This window comes from Phyllostomus discolor, chromosome 9 (assembly GCF_004126475.2).
Source record: "Phyllostomus discolor isolate MPI-MPIP mPhyDis1 chromosome 9, mPhyDis1.pri.v3, whole genome shotgun sequence".
NCBI classification, from domain to species: domain Eukaryota; kingdom Metazoa; phylum Chordata; class Mammalia; order Chiroptera; family Phyllostomidae; genus Phyllostomus; species Phyllostomus discolor.
The window spans coordinates 58,223,918-58,240,070 of record NC_040911.2 but is presented as its reverse complement, the minus strand read 5'-3'; the positions used below and the strand labels follow the sequence as shown (position 1 = coordinate 58,240,070).

The window sequence follows — 16,153 nt, the reverse complement described above, 5'->3', positions numbered from 1 at the left end:
CAGATGTGGAAAAAGTATTTGATAAGGTACAGCACCCATTTATGATAAAAACAGTCTGCAAAGTGGGAGTAGAGGGCCTCAACATAATATAGGCCATGAATGAGAAAACTACAGCCAATATCACACTCAATGGGCAAAAACTAAAACTTTTCCCCTAAGAAGAAAAACAAGGCAGGGATGTCCTCTTTCACCTCTGGTATACAACATAGTAATGGAATTTCTAGCCACTGTGAGCAGACAAGAAATAAAAGGCATCCAAATTAGGATGGAGGAAACAAAACTGTTATTGTTTGCAGAAAACATGATAATGTACACATAAAACCCTATAGACTCCAACAAAAAACTACTTGGCCAAATAAGTGAATCTGGCAAATCAATGGGAAGCAAAGTCAATATTTAGAAATCAAAGGCATTTTTGTACACCAACAACAAAATATCAGGAAAAAAATCCCATGAGACATAGCAAGAAGAAAAATAAACTACCTAGGAATAAACCTAACCAAGGAGGTAAAAGACCAATACTCAGAAAACTGCACCACACTGAAGAAAGTTAAGGAACACAGAAATGAAAGGAAGCATATACCATGTTAATGGATTGGAAGAATTAACATCATCAAAATGTCCATACTACCCAAAGCAACTTATAGATTAAATGTAATCCCTATGAAAATACCAGTAACATATTTCACAGATACAGAACAAACATTTCAAAAATATATATGAATCCATAAATGACCATGAATAGCCACAGCAATTTTGAGAGAGAAGAATAAAGTAGGAGGGATCACAATAGCTGATATCAAAGTATATACACAGTATGGTACTGGCATAAGAACAGGCACACAGGCCAATGGAACAGAATAGAGAACCCAGAAATAAACCCATGTCTCTATGGTTAATTAATATTTCACAAAGTGGGCAGGAACATAAAATGAAGTAAAAATAGCCTCTTCAATAAATGGTGTTGGGACACTTGGTCAGCTACATGCAAGAAAATGAATCTCAACCACCAACTTATACTCAAGATGGGTAAATGGCTTAAATATAAGTCATGAAACCAAAAAAGTCCTAGAGGGGAACATAGGCAGGAAATTTTCAGATATTCCACATGCATTATTTTCACCAATATGTTCCCTAGAGCAATGGACATAAAGGAAAGAATAAAAAAATGGGACTGCATCAAATTAAAAAGCTTCTGCACAGCTAAATACTACATGAGCTAAATGAGTAGAGATCCAATCACATGGGAAAATATATTTGCCAATGATAACTTGGACAAGGGTTTGATCTACAAAATTTATAAAGAACTCACACAAGTCAACACCAGGAAGACAAACAATCCAACTAAAAACTAGGCAAAGGACCTGAACAGACACTTTTCCAAGGGGGGCATACAGAGGACCCAGAGTCATAGGAAAAGATGCTCAGCTTCACTAGCCATCAGAGAGATGCAAATTAAAACCACAATGAGATACCACTTCACACTGGTCAGAATGGCCATCATAAACAAATCAACAAACATGTGCTGGCAATATTGTGGAGCAAAGGGAACTGTGGTACATTGTTGGTAGGAATGCAAATTGGTACAGCCACTATGGAAAACAGCATGAAAGTTGTCCCAAAAATTAAAAATCGAACTGCCTTCTAAGATGGAGATCCCACTGCTGGGCTTATACCCTAAGAATCCTGAAACACCAATTCAAAACAACCTATGTACTCCAGTGTTCATAGTAGCATTATTTACAATAGCCTAGTGCTAGAAAGAGCCTAAGTGCCCATCAGTAAATGAGTGGATCAAAAAACTGTGGTACACATGCAGAATAGAATACTAGGCAAAAGAAAGAAAGAAGGAACTCCTACACTTCCATACAGCATGGATTGGACTGGAGAGTATTATGCTAAGTAAAATAAGACAGGTGGTGAAAGACAGATACCATATGATCTCACCTTTAAGTGAGAAATAAAGAACTGACAGTTACCATAGGGGAAGGGTGAGGGCCATATGGGGGAAAGAAGTGGAAGGTGAAGTCAAGGAACATATATAGAAGTCCCATGGACAAAGATACCAGTGGTGAGTGTGTAATGGAGGTCAGTTGATTGTGGGTGGTGGGGTGTGGGTAGGGCAGGGGAGAGCACTGGGGGAAAATGGGGACAAGTATAATTGAACAACAATAAAATTTTTAAAAAATAATAACAAAGAAAAAAGAATATGTCTTATAACACAAAAAGGTTTGTCAGTTTCCTATAATGAAGTACAAAATATTAGGGTGGCTGAAATGTTCATTTAGCTGTTTTTGTACAATGGCTATAGTATTGCTTAGTTGCTTTAACTTCATTTGAAACAATTTAGTGGATTTTATTGTAACAGCAGTGATAGCAGTGTGAATTTTTAAAACACTTATCAAAATTGGTGAATTTGGGGGCAGCTATTTTAATATTGAAGATAGAATAAAATAAGCAACTTTTTCAGCATATTATCCTTCAATATTTCAAGAAACACAACTGAAATGCAAAAAATATTTGTGCAGTGTATGGATAAGGTGCTGTGACTAATCAAACATGTCAAAAGTGGTTTGTAAAGTTTCTTGGTATTTTTGACATTTTGCCAAATAAATTCTTTTCTGTGGGGCTGTCTTGTGCATTAGAAGGTGTTTAGTCCTGGCTGGCATAGCTCAGTGGACTGAGCGCAGGCTGGGAACCAAAGTGTCCCAGGTTCGATTCCCAGCCAGGGTACATTCCTGGGTTGCAGGCCAGAACCCCCAGCAACCACACATTGATATTTCTCTCTCTCTCTATCTCCCTCCCTTCCCTCTCTAAAAATAAATAAATAAATAAAAAATCTTAAAAAAAAAAAGAAGGTGTTTAGTAGTACCCCTGGCTCTACCCATTAGAAGCCAATAGCAGAAGACAGTCAACATACTCAAAATATCCAAATCAACAAAGTTATTGGTGAAAATGTAAAATGTATCTTTTATGGAAAAAAATTAAATGGACTTTTTGCCAACCCAATAACAGTCAATGCACAAAAACTGGTACATATATTAATGCTTCTCAAATTTGAGTGCATCAAGATTACCTGGAGGGCTTTTTTTTTATTTGACAAAAAAAAATGATTTCAGCTGAAGGCACACTATGAACCAGACTGAGAAACTAGGAGTTATTTATCCCTTAACGTCTAAAGAAGGACATTCCAAGATTGAGAGAGACCAAAAAAAAAAAAAAAACCCGCATCCAGGGAGCAGCAAAGGCATGTTCCAAATTTTGTCAAGAGGATGAAGAAGAGAACATACTCCATAAGGCATCTCTATATCATGGTTCAGACAACAGTCAGAATCCTTTGGTGTAGAACTCTTAACAAGAGTCTCAAGGTTACCCCAACGATGGGGAAGGAAAACCGTCTGCTATCACCACCCTCCACCTTCCAAATAGCTCCAGGTAGTCTGACCCAAAGGTTTGGCCTACTGCTGTGATTAACGAAATCTCTGGCCTTGAGCCTGTTCCTAATTTGTACCTCAAACCAAGGACTAAGCTACACCCAAATATAGAGTCTAGTTACAGCCACTGCCACTCAACCTTTATAGAATTACCATGGAATTGGAGATCAAAGTGCCTATGGCACCTGAAATGCCCTTCAGGCAAGATGGTTGCGCCATTCCCTCTGGTCAAGAGTGAGGCTAGGACACCATGTTTTGACTCCTTTTTCTAGATCTGCCTTCTTTGGCTCAAAGAGAAGGACAGAGATACCTAGCAGCCACCTCTTTATGGTAAATCCCAAATCTATGTGTCCAAGGTAGAAAGGATGTGGTCAGAGGGGCCTTTCACATGCCTCAATTCTTAAATGCCACATGTTTTATCTTCAAGGAAAAAATAAAATAAAAAAGAACCATCCAGGAACTGCCATCTAAAGTCAATCACCATAAAAGGGCAGGATCTAGATACCTTGAATATTTATTATTAGAACTCTCCAATTCTTCGTTACTCTACTATCCACCAAACATTCATAAGGACTCAGAGCAAAGGATGCACTAACACTAGGGATTTACAAATGCTGTTAGCAAATATCAGTTCAACACTTCTGAAGAATAAAATTTAGGGAAAAGGTATTCCTTCAAAGTTTATATAAATTCAATTAAAACAATTTTAAACCCTAACTTTTCCTCTATAAAGTGTTCTCTTTCTAATTTAATGGTATTAAATGTTATCTCAAGTTCAAGGTCTTTGGAAAAGGTTATTTTCTCATCCTGTAAAAATGATTATCCTCTCATTTTTATTGAATATAAACCATATTTAAGCACATACAGCAGGCTTGGATTTGCCAATACAGACCCGCTAAATTTGTAATGGTTTAAACCACTAGATGATGTATAAATCAAACAGCAGGGGCACCATAGTAGTAGCTTGCTTCTCTAACTGCCTTAGCATTTCTCTTTTAATAAACACTTAATTTTGCACAAAGCTATTAAAATTGCAAGGCTGCTGATAGTGTTCTGTTTAATAGACCAGTTTTAACCATTATTATTTTTTTTAATCTTTTTCTTTTAAAAGCATTTAAAGTCCAAGGTGGAAAACCTGGAAACCACAGCAAAGGCCTCTTATAAGAAAGTCATTGTCACTCATAATCCCTTCTTCCTATTAACAGTGTTGATGATGGGACCTCGAGCCTCACTTGACTTTATCCAAGCCATTTAGCTTCATAGTGTCCCCCCAAATACAGCCCAGCCCCCACACACCACTGCCTCCCTGTTCCATAGCTTGGCATAAGTCTCCTAAAGCAGAAAGGAACCAAGTCACCTTTCTTCACTTCCATCCTGTGCAAACACACAGACCTACAGAGAGCTCCTAACAACGCACCAGGGCACAATTTATGAGAGTAAAACATGCAAAGAGGCTGGAAAGATTCCTACATGGCATTTTTGGTGAGGAAAGGGGCGATTCTGCCAAACAACAGCCTTTTCTGCCCCAGAGGGTGGCATCTTATCTCAAAGTTTTTCGAAGTGCAAACTCCTAATATAACAAAAGGAAACAAGTACATCCTAAAAAGTTGTTCTATAGTGGGATGCAACGTTATTTATTTACAGGAGATAATTCTCTCCAATAATCCCATCTGTCAAAGGAATGGGACCATCGCATTTCACAGGTGACAAGTGAAGCACGAAGGGACTTGGCAGCGGTAGGGTAGCAAAGAAGGCACCTGCCCACCGGCAGCGGTGCATCTGGGAGCAGAGGCTGCAGTGGCCCACCTAGGCCACGGCTCTCTCCAACCACGTTCTAATGAAACCGCTTTCTTCACCCCATCCCAGATCGCACATCAGAAGTTGAACATCCACTTTAGTAAAGGAGCCAGAACACTGCAAACTCTGCTCAAAGGGGTACCGCTACTTCAGAAATGGCCATGTAGTAGGGCCTGGGTATTAAAGGCTTGGTCAAGCAGCCGGGCATCCCCGTAGGATACGTTATTTTAAAGTGACCCCACCCCTAGCCCTCCAGGGTGCTGGGAAAAACGGGATACCAGGTCATACTTACTGAACTTGTAGTCCCTATATCCAGAGGCGAAGGGAAGACGCGGACTCCACGTCCCAGAGACCCCATGCCCGCAGCCAGTCCCAGGGCGAGGCTAGGGGCAGGGGGCGAAGTAGTACTGCAGGTTTTTTCACCCCCCACCCCGGCCGCCATCCGCCCAGAGTCGCAGGCCAGGACACTTCTTGTCCCACCTGCTGACTTCCTGGCTCCCTGGCCCAACCAGAGGAACGTGCTGCCACTCTACCCTTGCCAGTTTGTGCGGCCCGCAGGCCGATGCGACCCAGCTCACCTGGACTGCTGGGGTCGGTGGTCTACTGTCTCAGCCAGCGCACACAGGTCGCACGGATATGGGGCAAAGCCACTAGGAGGCCCAAGGCTCCCAAGCCGTATCTGCCCGCTCTTCTTTGTGTCGCAAAGTCCAGAAGCTCCGCCTCTTTGTGCCACCAGGCACTGCCCTCTTGTTCTCTCTGCTCAGTGGTCAGCTGGCCAAACCCAGAAAGCAGCGGGACTGGGTGTGAGCCAGGTCGGGGACCGCACCGGAAGCGCGCAGAGCTGGGCGGGGTCCACGAGCCGGCGTGTACTGGATGTGTAGTGTGAGGAGGAGTGTGGAGGGGCGAATGTGGACCGAGGGTCCCCCACAGGCAGTGTGTGGGTTATTTCTGGAAAGTGCGAAGCTCAGAGCATAAGCCTGGAGCCTACCTCGCTGAACCCTGTAAGCGATGTGTTCTCTGTGGAATTTTGTTCTTGCTTTAACATCCTCTTCTGAAAACAACCAGAGGACAAAGACTAGGCAGTGGTATACCCCAAGGTCGTAGCTGTGGAAATTAGGAAACATAAAACTTCTCGTTACTATGTTTCCATCATATATACAATCTATAAATATTCATTATGCAGGCATTCATGCTAGGAATTGTCCTAGGGACTGAGAATACGGCAGTCACAATGGGGGAGGGGGAGGGGCAACAAAAGGAAATATCTTTGCCCCTTTAAAATTTACAGCTGGGAAACAATCAAAAAACTTAAATAAAAAGTACAAAAGTGTTAGATAATTACAAATGCTGAAGAGGAGCAACATAAGAGACGGGGATAAGGATTGCAGGAGGTTGACCTGTGATGGTCAGTGGGAAGGTGGCATTTTAAGTGAAGCCCAAAAGGAAGTGAGGGAAGGAGACAAGCAGGTATCTGTGGGTGAGGCCCTGAGGCTAGAGGATGCCCAATAATATTCAATGTGAGGGGAAGAGTGAGTGTGGGGAAGTGTGGTATGTGAGAGGTTAGAGAGAAGTTAGAACTAGACTAAGAGGGATGTAGGGGCTTGCTGCTCCTTGTAAAAGACAGTTTCTACTCTGACAGTATTTAGCAAAGGGAATATGCCATTTGATTTAGTGAAATCATTCCGGCCACTGTGCAAGCATGAGTAGTGTCCAAGCTGAGAAAGTGGAGGTCCACCAGGACCTCCTGTTGGCTAACTTGGCCAGAATTAAAAACTAAAAACGGAGCCTAAACCCTACACAGGGGTCACTCACACAAGCCAATCTTCAGGTAGAAACCTGCACTAAGCTGCCTCCCTGAACTGGCTTGACTGTATTGTGTTCCTGCCATCTGAGCCAACCCATATAAAGGAGCTTCTAGAATTGTATTTCAGTCAATAGGACTGAGACTTTCCCTGTCCAGTCCAAGATGTGCAGCAGTATCACCATTAGTATCATCAACAACCAATTAGAGCTGTTCCATTCTAATAGGACAAATCTAATCAGGACAATGTTTTCTTGGACCAATCAAACCACAAGAATTTAGAGTCCTCATTTGCATGAGAATGGACCAATCAGAGACTAGGAGTGCAGACTTCTCTTGCTATAAGTCAGCCCTCCCTCTGTCTCAGAGTGTGCATTTTCGATTTCCACCAAACACTAGTGATTCTGTTTCTGGCTGAGACATATCGTTGGACTTGAGCAGAGAAGAGCATGCAGAGCAAGGCACAATGGAGCAAAAATGGAGTGGAGTGAAGAAGGCAGAGCAGAGCTTTCTAGCTAGAGAAGGTGGCCTTGCCCCAGGGCTACCTTGTTGCACAGCGGTGCTATTCCACAGCCATGCTGCTTCATAATTGAGCTGTAACACTATTGAACTGTTTCCCAGCCCATCTGTTCTCACAGCTGTGCTATATCACAATTGAAGTGTTTGCACTGAAAAAAAATTTCCTTTTTCACCACATTCTAGATTGGGGGTTCCTATTGGCATTGAATTGACACCAATGACCATCTGTTGACAATAAGTAGAAAGAAGGCAAAAGCAGAAATAAGGTAACCATTAAGAAGTAATGGCCTGCCTAAAGGAATTTACAGTTCCAATGTAACATCCATCAAAATCCCAATGACATTTTTCTTTCTTTAATATATTTTATTGATTATGCTATTACAGTTGTCCCATTTCCTCCCTTCACTCCCCTCCACCCGGTACCCCCTCTCCCACCAAATTCCCCCCCCCTTTAGTTCATGTCCATGTGTCATACTTATGAGTTCTTTAGCAAGAATAGTACATTTCCTGTACTATTCTTGCCCTCCCCCTATCTATTTTCAACCTACATTCTATGCTACTTATTCTCTGTACCTTTCCCCCCCTCTCCTCCTCCCACCCTTCTGTTGCTAACCCTCCATGTGACCTCCATTTCTGTGGTTCTGTTCCTGTTCTAGTTGTTTGCTTAGTTTCTTTTGGTTTTGCTTTAGATGTGGTTGTTAATAATTGTGAGTTTGCTGTCCTTTACAGTGACATTTTTCATAGTAGAACAAAAATTCCTAAAATTTGCATGGAACCACAAAGGACCCCAAATAGCCAAAAAACTCTGAGACAAAAAACAAACAAACAAACACAAAGGCAGAGTTATCACACCCCACAATTTCAAACTACACTCTAAAGCTATAGTAATCAAAACAATATTGTATTGGCAAAGAACCAGACACACAGACCAATGGAAGAGATTTCAGAACCCAAAATAAACTGATACACATATGGGCAACTAATTCATGACAAAGGAACCAAGAACATTCAATGTAGAAAGAAAAGTATCCTCAATAAATGGCATTGGGAAAAACGAATCCTGCATACAAAAGAATAAAACTAGACAACTATCCTTTATTTTTAAATTCTCACCTGAGGATATGTTTATTGATTTTAGAGAGAGAGGAAGGGTGGGAGAGAGAGAGAGAGAAACATCAATGTGAGAGAGAAACATTGATCATCTGCCTCTGTACACACCCTGATTGGGGATCAAACTTGCAACCTTTTGGTGTATGGGACAACACTCCAGCCAACTAAGCCAATCATCTAGGGCTAGACCACTATCTTATGTCATAAGCAAAAAATTAAATCAAAATGGATTAAAAATGTGAATGTAAGACCTGAAAATTAAAACACATAGAAGAAAACATAAGCACTAAGCTTCTAGACTTTTGTCTCAATGGTGTTTTTTATGAATTTGACTCACAATGCAAGGGAAACAACAAAAATAAACAAATGGGAGTACCCGAAACTTAAAAGCTTCTGCACAACAAAGGAAATCACCAAGAAAACCAAAAAACAACCATCAGAATGGGAGATGTTTACAAATGATACACCCCATGAGAGGTTAATATAAAAAATGTATAAAGAACTCATAATTCAACAACAAAAGTGCAAACAACTTGATTAAAAAATGAACAGGGGATCTGAACATTTATACAAGATGTGCAAATAACCAAAAGTACATGAAAAGATACTCAACATCATTAATCATCAGGGAAATTCAAATCAAAACCACAATGAAATAGCAACTCACACATTAGGTAAGTCATTATCCAAAACATAAGAAATAGTAACTGAGAACATAGTGAAAGGGAACCCTCTTTACCTGCTGGTAGGAGTGTAAACCGGTTCAGCCAGTATGAAAAATATTATGGAGGTTCCTCAAAAAATTAAGACTAGGAGTACCATATGACCCAGCAATTATTTTTCAGGGTACTTATTTAAAGTACCTGAAAATACTAATTTGAAAAGATATATGTAATCCTATGTTTATTGCTCCATTATTTATAAGAGCTGAGATATTGGCTAAGTGTTCATTGATGGATACATGGATAAAGAAGAAGTGATACATAGATGTAATAAAATATTACTCAGCTATAAAAGAGATGCAATATTGCTATTTGTGACAGCCTTGATGGATATTGAGGGTATTATACTAAGTAAAATAAGTCAGAAAAGGAAAAAAACCATAAGATTTCACTTATATGTGCTATAGAGTACAAAAGTAACAAATGAACTAAGAAGACAAAACAAAAAACTCAGATAAGACATAAGACATAACCACAGAATGGTGGTTATCGGGGGAAGGCAGTGATGGGAAGTTGCAGTGGGTTAAGGGGGAGTCAAACGAATTGAAATTAGACTTGTGGTGGTGAGCATACAATAAAGTATACAGATATCTAATTATAATATTGTACAACTGAAATTTATATAATGTTATTACCCTCAAATAATTTTTCTTACTTATTCAATAAATGCATTGATTTTTATTTTATTAAAATTTAACTATTTATTTTGCTGTTGTTCAATTACAGTTTTCTGCCTTTTCCCCGCTCCACTGCCCCCTACCCCAGCCATCCCTCCCTCCCTCCCCTGATTCCACCCCCTTGTTTTTGTCCCTGTGTCTTCAATAGTTGTTCCTGAAAACCCTTCCCCTCTTCCTCCTCATTATCTGCTGCCACCTCCCCCCTGGTTACTGTAACTTTGTTCTTAATTTCAACATCTCTGGTTATATTTTGCTTGCGTGTTCATTTTGTTGATTAAGTTCCACTTAAAGGTGAGATCATATGGTATTTTTATCTTTCACCGCCCAGCTTATTTCATTTAGCGTAATGCTCCCCAGTTCCATCCATGCTGTCGCAAAGGATAGGAGTTCCTTCTTTCTTTCTGCTGTGTAGTATTCCATTGTGTAAATGTACCATGTTTTTTTTTATCCATTCATTTACTGATGGGCACTTAGGTTGCTTACAGTACTTGGCTATTTTAAATTGTGGTGCTAAAAACATCGGGGTGCGTAGGTTCTTTTGGACTGGTGTTTCAGGATTCCTAGGATATAATCCAAGCATTGGAAGTGCAGGGTCAAAAGGCAGTTCCATTTTTAGTTTGCTGAGGAAATTCCATACTGTTTTCCACAATGGCTATCTATACCAGTCTGCATTCCCACCAACAATGCACTACAGTTCCCTTTTCTCCACAAGCTCTCCAACAGTTCTTGTTTCTTTATTTGTTTACAATGGCCATTCTCACTGGTGTAAAGTGGTATCTCATTGTGGTTTTAATATGCATCTCTCTAATGGCTAGTGATGCTGAGCATCTTTTCATATGCCTCTGGGTCCTCTGTATGTCTTTCTAGGAGAAGTGCCTGTTCAGGTCTTTTACCTATGTTTTAATTGGGTTATTTATATTCCTGGAGTGGACTTGTCTAAGTTCTTAATATATTTTGGAGATCAAACACTTATCCAAGGTATCATTGGCAAATATATTTTCCCCATGCACTTGATTCTCTTTTCATTTTAATGCTGTTTTATTTAGTCGTGCAGAAGCTTTTTATTTCAATAATGTCCCATTTGTTTATTCTTTCCTTTGTGTCCCTTGCTCTAGGCAACATATCAGTGAAAATACTGCTCCAAGGAACACCTGAGATTTCCCTTCCTATGTTCTCTTGAAGGACTTTTATGGTGTCATGACTTATATTTAGGTCATTTATCCACCTTGAATTTATTTTTGTGTATGGTGTAAGTTGATGATCAAGTTTCATTTTCTTACATGTAGTTGTCCAGGTCTCCTGACACCATTTGTTGAAGAGGCTATTTTTACACTGTTTTATGCTTCTTCCCACTTTAGCAAATATTAATTGACCATACAGAGTTGGATTTATTTTGGGGTCTCTATTCTGTTCCATTGTTCTATGTGTCTGTTCTTATGCCAATACCAAGCTGTTTTTATTACAGTGACCTTGTAAGGCAGTGTCATATCAGGTTTTTTACCTTCCTACTTTGCTTTTCTTTCTCAACATTGCTGCAGCTATTAGGGGTTGTTTATGGTTCCATATACTCTTTTAAAATATTTGTTCTGTACCTGTGAAGTATGTCATTGGCATTTTAAAAGGGATTGTGCTGAATCTATAAATTGTTTTGGGTAGCATGGACATTTTGATGATGTTAATTCTTCCAATCCATTAACACAGTACATGCTTCCATTTATTTGTGTCTTCCTTAATTTCTTTCTTCAGTGTTTTGTAGTTTTTTGAGTATGGATCTTTTATTTCCTTTAGTAAGTTTACTCCTAAGTATTTTATACTTATTGTTGCTATAGAAAATAGGATTTTTTCCTGATTTCTGTTCCTGATATTTCATTGTTGGTGTACAAAAAAAGTCTTTGATTTCTGAATGTTGACTTTGTAACCTGCCATTTTGCCAAATTCACTTAGGTTGAGTAGTTTTTTGGGTGAAGTCTATAAGGTTTTCTATGTACACTATTGTGTCATCTGCAAACAATGACACTCTTGCTTCCTCCTTTCCAATTTGATGCCTTTTATTTCTTTTTCTTGTCTGATTGCTGTGTCTAGGATTTCCAATACTATGTTGAATAGAAGTGGTGAGAGTAGAAATCCTTGTCTTGTTCTTTTTGTTGTTGTTGTTCAAGTTCAGTTGTCTTCCTTTTCCCCCCCACCACTCTCCACCACCCCAGCCCTCCCTACCTCCCTCCCCTGTTTCCACCCCCTTTGTTGTTGTCCATATGTCCTTTATAATTGTTCCTGTAAACCCTTCTCCCTTTTCCCGCATTATGCCCTTCCCTCTCCCCTCTGGTCACTGTCATCCTGTTCTCTATTTCAGTGTCTTTGGCTATACTTTGCTTGCCTGCTTGTTTTGTTGATTAGGTTCCTGTTAAGATCATATGGTATTTGTCTTTCACCACCTGGTTTATTTCACTTAGCATAATGCTCTCCAGTTCATCCATGCTTTCACAAAGGGTAGGAGCTCCTTCTTTCTTTCTGCTGTGTAGAATTCCATTGTGTAAATATACAACATGTACATAGATTTTTGGTCCATTCATTTACTGATGGGCACTTAGGCTGCTTCCAGCACTTGGCTATTGTAAATTGTGGTGCTATGAACATTGGGGTGCATAAGTTCATTTGGATTGGTGTTTCAGGATTCTTAAGATATAATCCTAGCAGTGGAATTGCCAGGTCAAAAGGCAGTTCCATTTGATCACGGTGTATTCCCCAGTGTCATTCCCTGGTGACCAGAAGGTGAACCTAGTATGGCATAAGGAGCTGGGAGCAGTAAGGGGAGTCAATTTGGTAATGGTATATCATTCACCCACCTCCCCAAGTCTGTTCTGTAACAGTTCCATTCAGCCACTCAGCCTCAGGGCATGCAGCATGAGACAAGCTTGGGTGTGTGGTTCCACTTAGCCACTCAGTATCTGGTTGTGTGCAGCTCAAATATCCCTTGGGGCAAGCCAGCCACTGCTTGAGAGTTCCTTACAAAGCAGTTGCCCACCATTCTTAACAAGCACATGGCTTTTCACACAGCCCAACTTTCCAACCAGTCTGGAGACTATCTGAGTTAGGGTCCTACATGGCCCAACTTGTCCCTTCTCCTGTTGTTGCCCAATACCCCAATTTCTCTAGTGCCAGTGTCCATAGTCCCAGCAGATGTATACCACCTCTGTGTGTCTCCCACTTCATTTCTATTCCCCCCAGTGACTTCTAGAATCTAGGTCCCTCCTGGTGCCAGGCTGCCCTCTCTGCTCTGGGAGGGGAGAGAGCTGATGATCCAACTCTTCTCCCCATATCCTGCTGCAGTCACAGGGCTGGTGGGCCACAGTGGCTTAGGACCCAGCACAGATCCCAGGGACCTTATTGTTCCAGTGCAATCTCCTCACCATCTGTTTTTCAATGTCCTTTACAATTTTTGGCCTCCAAACTTCATATAAGCTGGGATTCCATTGGCTCTTCACTCTGTTCCTAAGATTACAGGGTAGGTGTTCCAGTTAGGCACAGGAAGAACTGGGCTCTACTCCCACCTACCTTGCCACCATCTTTGATCTCTGAGCATGATACTCTCAAAATGCATCAATGTTGTCACAAATAGCAGTATTGTATTGTGTTTTATGGCTGAGAACTGTTCCACATCTTCTTTAGCCTATTATCTTTTGAAGGACATTTCAACTGTTTCCATGACTTGGCCACTGCAAATAATGCTGCAATGAACATAGGGTGACATATATCTTTACTAATGAATGTTTTCAAAAATTTCAGGTGAATACCCACAAGAAGGGTTGCTGGGCCATATGGTAACTCTTTTCTTAATTTTTTGAGGAACATCCGTATTGTTTTCATAGTGGCTGTACCAGTTTCATTCCCATTGTAAGTGAATGAGGGTTCCTTTTTTTCCACAACTTCTCCAACACTTGATGTTACTTGTCTTGTTGATAATAGCCATTTTAACAGGTATGAGGTGGCATCTCATTTTCATTTTAATTTGAATTTCCATAATAGTTAGCAGGGTTATGTATCTTTTTATATATGTTTTAGCCATTTGTATGTCTTCTTGGGAGAAGTATCTGTTCAGGTCCTCTACCCACTTTTAAAAGGTGAAAGATTTGTGTGTTCTGAAGACAAACAAGAAAATCCTCTGCCCATATTTAAATTAGACTTGTTTTGTTGTTCTGATATAGTCATTTATATGTTTTAAATATTCAATAAAGGGTGCTGAGAAAATTGGAAAACCACATGCAAAAGAATAAAACTAGAGTGGTATTTGTTATAATATACTAATATTAACTCAAATTGATAAAAAATCTAAATATAAAAGCTGCAACAAAAATTACAAAGAACAAAACATAGGTACTAAATTTACAGACCATGGTCTTAGAATTTTATGAATTCGACTTCAAAGGCAAGGGAAGTAAAAGCAAAAAGAAATAAATGGGATTATATCAAACTAAAAAGTTTGCTTCACAGCACAAGAAACCATAAAACAAAAAGGTAACCAGCCAAATGGGAGTAGATATTTGCAAACAACACCCCCACAACCTATTTTAATCACATTATTTTCTTAAGGTTTTTGATGACTCCACACTTACTAGACAGTGAAATCCGAACTCACTCTTTTTATAACATTTTAAAAAATATATTTTATTAATTATGCTATTTGAGTTGTCCTATTTTCCCCCCTCCATTCCCCTCAACCCTGCACACCCTCTCCCACTCACATTCCCCTCCTTTAGTTCATGTCCATGTGTCATAAGTTCTTGGCTTCTACATTTCCCATACTATCCTTACCCTCCCTCTGTCTATTTTCTACCTACCATCTATGCTACTTATTCTCTGTACCTTTTCCCCCTCTCTCCTCCTCCCACTCCCCTATTGATAACTCTCCATGTGATCTCCATTTCTGTGGTTCTGTTCCTGTTCTAGTTATTTGCTTAGTTTGTTTCTGTTTTTGTTTTAGAAGTGGTTGTTACTTATTGTGAATTTGCTGTCATTTTACTGTGCATGATTTTTTATCTTCTTTTTCCTAGATAAGTCCCTTTAACATTTCATATAGTAAGGGATTGGTGATGATGAACTCCTTTAACTTGACCTTATCTGAGAAGCACTTTATCTGTCCTTCCATTGTAAATGAAAGCTTTGCTGGATAGAGCAATCTTGGATGTAGGTCCTTGCCTTTCATGACTTGGAATACTTCTTTCTAACTCCTTCTTGCATGTAAGATCTCTTTTGAGAAATCAGCCGATTGTCTTTTGGGAACTCCTTTGTAGGTAACTGCCTCCTTTTCTCTTGCTGCTTTTAAGATTCTTTCCTTATCTTTAATCTTGGGTAATGTAATTATGATATGCCTTGGTGTGTTCCTCCTTGGGTCCAACTTCTTTGGGATCCTCAGAGCCTCCTGGCCTGCCTGGAAGTCTATTTCCTTCCAATATGGGGAAGTTCTTCTTTATTATTTGTTCAAATAACTTTTCCACCTGTTGCTCTTCCTCTTCTCCTTCTGATACCCCTATAATTTGGATGTTGGAATGTTTAAAGATGTCCCGGAGGTTCCTAAGCTTCTCCTCATTTTTTTTGAATTCTTGTTTCTTCATTGTTTTCTGATTGGATGTTTCTTTCTTCCTTCTGGTCCACTCCATTGTTTGAGTCCCAGTTTCCTTCCCATCACTGTTGGTTCCCTGTACATTTTCCTTTATTTCACTTAGTGTAGCCTTTATTTTTCATCTAATTTGTGACCAAATTCAACCAATTCTGTGAGCTTCCTGATTACCAGTGTTTTGAACTGTGCATCTGATAGGTTGGCTATCTCTTCATTGCTTAGTTGTATTTTTTCTGGAGCTTTCATCCGTTCTTTTGTTTGGGCAGTTTTTGTTTTTGTTTTTGTTTGTCTTGACATGCCTGTTACATAGTGAGGGTCAGAGCCTTAGGTGTTCACCAGGGCAGGGCAACCCCATTGCTGGGTTTTGATGCTGTATGTGGGGCAGGGGTCTGAGAGGGGACAATGGCACTCGCTCTACTCTGTGATGGACTTCAGTCACTTCCCCCACTTTCTGCAAACAAATTGGGCCCTTCTGGTGC

At 40.0% G+C, this 16,153-nt stretch overlaps 1 protein-coding gene across 1 annotated transcript in view; it reads right to left on the bottom strand.

The window, feature by feature from the left end:
• The window catches only part of NINL (ninein like), a 221,110-nt gene extending 215,123 nt beyond the window's left edge, over nt 1-5,987 (bottom strand). The window contains exon 1 of the mRNA XM_036009413.1: nt 5,810-5,987. The gene's annotated coding sequence lies outside the window, so the exon portion shown is untranslated. The remainder of the gene's footprint in view (nt 1-5,809) is intronic.
• Nucleotides 5,988-16,153: the final 10,166 nt, after the last annotated feature.